The 4,870-nt window shown below is 42.3% G+C and overlaps 1 pseudogene; it reads right to left on the reverse strand.

The window, feature by feature from the left end:
- Positions 1 to 1,074: 1,074 nt before the first annotated feature.
- The window catches only part of LOC114471538 (E3 ubiquitin-protein ligase TRIM39-like), a 19,586-nt pseudogene continuing 15,790 nt past the window's right edge, over positions 1,075 to 4,870 (reverse strand).

Raw genomic sequence — 4,870 nt, forward strand, 5'->3', positions numbered from 1 at the left:
CTTTGTGAAACATGGAGCTACTTTAAAACTAGTGAATAATCCAAAGGGCTACCAGTGTGATAAACACTTCTTAAACACCAAAACTTCACGGTTTCTCTTTAATTAAAGGGTAAGTTAATGAGGAAGAGTAATAGTGACTTAAAAAAGGAAATTTGCAAATGTTTTATTTTAACCACATTTTTTATTTTTCTGTATTTTTGTTTGAACAATCACACAAAGTTTACAAAGGGTGGCATACAACACACTTGTGACAGATACAGTAATAAGTATATAAATGCATGTGATCTTTACAAGTCTTTTTTCTTGAAATAAAACTCAGAGAGAAATAAATAAAAAACAAAACAGTTAAACTCAATTAAAATTAAGTAACCCTGGATAAACATAGAATACTTCTTTGAGGTTCAATCACCCTCTTTTACACGTAGGTTTCAAAAGTAATATGACAAAAAACAACATTTATACCCACATACAACACTTGGAAACAAAATGTACCACAGTTATACTCAACACAATTATAAATTAAACTTAGATGGACTTACAAAAACTCCTTAGATAACCTGAGCATTTTTTTTCCATTACATTTCATAGAAAAAATCATCATGTTCCTATTTTACTAGCAACTAACACCTTTCAACTGATCATAAAACAATCCAAACACCAAATGTGAAGTTTCTTTAATAAAATGTTTCCTCCCACTGTTGAGAAACATACATGTTAGGTTGGATGGAGTGCGTAACCAACCTGGAGAAGTGAATGGTTGCAGAGAACCATTGAATCTATTGTTGGTGAGACTTCATCATGACACTGATCATTCACTTTGATTGACAGGGCAGATGATCAGAGGTGCTGAGTTTTTACCACCATAGTTTAAACAGGGACTAAAGAATGGCTGTAGTTTATGAGTGAAGCAGCAGTGAGTGAAGGAGTCGATCAGAGCTGCAGCATCAACATCATAAAAGGAGACCACACCCCCCTCATAGTCCACAAACACACCCACCTTCTCAGGAACACACTTCAGATGAAGAATGTCTGAAGGATCTTCACATCCTTTATACAACTTTCCATCTCTGAGTATCAAGTCCAGTAACCATTCTTAGGAGTCAGAGGGGCGTATCCCTTCCTGTTGATGGATTCTTTAACCACTCCTAAATACCACTTAGTTTTTCTTTTAACCTGAACCTCAAAGTAAAATCTGCCTGAACCGAAACTCTGCTTCCCTGAAACATTAACACTAGGAGAAAATCTCTCTTTGTTGTCTGGAAGGTTCTTCCACACATCACTGTAGGCAAACTTGTTTTCCATCATCAGACAGGACGAGGTTAGGATGAGCTGTAAGAGGATCAAGAGTCACATCTACTGCAAACTGCTGCAGCCTCTTCATGGCTAACATCTTCATCTTCATCATCTTGTCACTGAGTGTGTCCTCCAGCTGAGTCACAGCTCTCAGCACAGTCCCTTCATATGATGATGGACGGACCATGACCTCTGTCCAGTCCTTGGTGGCTGGAGGAGCTTTCAGGGAGCAAAAGTGTTGGAGGAGGTGGTCTTCAGAGTGGGAGAGCTGCTCCACCTCAGAGCTTCTCTTCATCAGCTCAGAGATTTCCTCCTCCAGCTCTTTGATCAAACTATCAGCCTCTCTCTCTTCTGCTTCCTGTTGCTCCTCCATCTTCTCTATCAGCTCGTTCAGGCCTCTTTGAACAAGCTTCATCAGAGCAGTGAACATCTCCACACCTTCAGCTATCTCTCTGTCTGCAGCGTCCTTCCTGATCCTCACTGACTCTTTGATCTCCTTCAGTTTCTCTCGTCTCTTCTGGATCATCTGCTGAAGATAAACTTTCTTGTCTTCAACAGATCTTCTCCCAGAGGGACAAACTGGTGACTCCTGTGTTCCAAAACAGAAACACATCAAGCAGACACGTGTCTGATCACTCAGACAGAACAGCTCCAGAGGTTTGCTGTGCTTTGGACACATCCTGGTTTCCAGGTTCTTCACAGGCTCCACTAGCTGATGTCTTCTCAGGCCTGATGCTGTAAGATGCGGCTCCAGGTGAGTCTTACAGTAGGAAAACACACAGTCCAGGCAGGACTTCAGGGCCTTTACTTTGGTTCCAGTGCAGACGTCACAAGGAACTTCTCCTGGAGCTGCTGCTTTACGCTCAGATTCAAGTCTGAACTGAGAAACCAACTCACGCATCATAATATTGACCTTCAGCTGAGGTTAGTGCTGAACACCTGATTACACACGGGACACTTGCTGGTGGTACTGGTATCCCAGCATGTGCTTATGCATGTTTTGCAGAAGTTTGTGTCCACATGGTGTGGTGACCTGGATCATTGAGCCCCTCCAGACAGATGGAGCACAGGAAGTGATGTTCAGACATCCCTTGCAGGCAGTAGACATGTTCACACACTGAGGGACAGAGACAATCAGCACATTACAGAACTCTCTCATTGTTGTGGAGTGTTCCTTACTAATGTTTCTGGTCTATCTCACTGAGATCACCTTTAGGGTTCAATTAGGTTTCTAAGGTTCTCTCATAGTGGACACTGGAACTCTAAATTATAGGTTGAGTTTTTGCACACTTTATTTGATGTACAATCTTGTTTTTCTTAAAATAACCAATATAGTGTTGTAATAACAGACTGAAGTTTAACATAGCACAAACCTTTAAAGTCTGCATGGACCACACATTTCTCAGTGATTTTGTTTTGGGAAAACAAATGAATTTACACATTCTGCCTCAAATGTAACTTATAAATACACGTAAGGCTAGCACTATCGGAAAGAGTCGTGTTGATGACGTGCTGACGCTGATGACGTGCTGACGTGGGTGACGTATCGATCATTTCCTGTTTACACTCTACCGCTGTTTGCAGCGCTCTACTACTGTGTTCTGCTAACGCTAATCAAACTTGTTGTCATTGATATTTTAGCCTTGAAAACACTTGTTTTACCGTAGAGTTAAACGTACGAAGGTTAAGTAAAAGCAATCCCGCCTCTTATTGGCAGTGTAATCTCCTTTAAACTTCCTTTTTGATCCTTAGCTTAGCTTAGCTTAAATTTAGCACCTATGGCTTCTCTCTCCTCCCCTCCGCTCTCCTGCCCAGTGTGTCAGATGTTTAGTTACTCCTCGTCCTCCTTTAGGGACAATGGTAGTTGCATAAAGTTGTAGCGTACTGTTAGATATGGAGGCGAGGATCAACAATCTGGAGAAGCGGTTTCCGCACCCCTGATACCAAAACAGAAGCTAGCAAGCAGGACCTAGCCGGTGCGGACCGTGGTAGCGCTAGCTTAGCTTCCCCCCCGGCCAGCAATGAGTGGGTTACTGTCCGGTGGTAAGCATAGTCGAAGGTCAAAAGCCGCTCGGGACACCACCATGTTCACGTCTCAAACAGGTTCTCCCCCCTCCGTGAGGACAACACACTCACCGGGGAACAAACTCTGATAATTGGCGACTCCATAGTGAGAAACGTTGAAGCTAGCGAAGTCAGCGGGCATTGTGAGGTGCATCCCAGGGCCAGAGCGGGCGACATAGAATCAAATCTAAGTTGCTGGCAAAGAGTAATCGTAAGTTTGATAGGATAGTCCTCCATGTCGGCCACTAATGACTCCCGACGTCGTCAGTCGGAAGCAACCAAAGTGAACATTGAATCAGTTTGTGCTTATGCTAAAACAATGTCGGACTCCGTAATTTTCTCTGGTCCCTTACCAAATCTGACCAGTGATGACATGTATAGCCGCATGTCATCATTTAACCGCTGGCTATCGAGGGGTGGTCCCCAGAAAACGAGGTGGGCTTCATTGATAATTGGAGATCCTTCTGGGGAAAACCGAACCTGATAGGAAGAGATGGAATCCATCCTACTTTGGAGGGAGCATCTCTACTATCAGAAAACATGGCACAGTCACTGTTATGACATCTCATGAATGAGGACCATGTTACAGAGGGGGAGTCCTCCACGCCCCTCTGCGCTTTGCCTTAGGACAGTTTCCCTCCCATTGCTATTATGATAGCTGTGTTCATCGCCATGGCAACTGCTGTGATGGTGATGAATATTATTTTATGGAGACGGTGTCAGTCCCCCGACCCAAATTTCACAATGATTTTTTTTTTTTTTTTTTTTTTTTTTTTTAAAGGATTTTTTTGGCTCTAGTGGCCTTTATATGACAGTTGCTTGACAGGAAGGGGGTCAGAGAGAGCAGGGAATGACACGCAGGAAAGGGTCCCAGGCCGGGAATCGAACCTGGACCCGCTGCAGGTGAGGAACTATAGCCTCTGTACATGAGGCGGGCGCTCAACCCACTGAGCTAAACACCGCCTTCACAATGATTTTAACATAAAATCAAATAAAAGAGCTATCAATTATAAAAATCTGAAAAAAATTAAACTCTCAAATCTAGAAACACCAAAACATAAAACCATTAGATGTGCTCTATTAAATATTAGATCACTGAGATCCAAATCTCTACTAGTAAATGACCTTATCTCAGAAAATAACTTTGATTTATTCTGTTTAACTGAAACATGGCTGTATCAAGATGAATATGTTAGTTTAAATGAAGCCACTCCTCCCAGTCATTTAAATACTCATATGCCACGAGACATAGGCCGTGGAGGTGGTGTAGCAGCTATTTATCATTCCTCTCTCCTAATCTATCCTAAACCAAAGGCCAGTTACACTTCCTTTGAAAGCCTGGTTCTAAATTTATCTCATACCGAATCAAAAACCTGCCAGCCAGTGTTATTTGCGATAATTTACCGTCCTCCAGGCCCTTATCTGAATTTCTATCAGAATTCTCTGAGTTTATTATCAAACTTAGTCCTCAGTTCTGATAAAATACTGAGAGTAGGATATTTTAATATCCATG

The sequence above is a fragment of the Gouania willdenowi genome, chromosome 10 (genome assembly GCF_900634775.1).
Source record: "Gouania willdenowi chromosome 10, fGouWil2.1, whole genome shotgun sequence".
In the NCBI taxonomy this organism is placed as follows: domain Eukaryota; kingdom Metazoa; phylum Chordata; class Actinopteri; order Blenniiformes; family Gobiesocidae; genus Gouania; species Gouania willdenowi.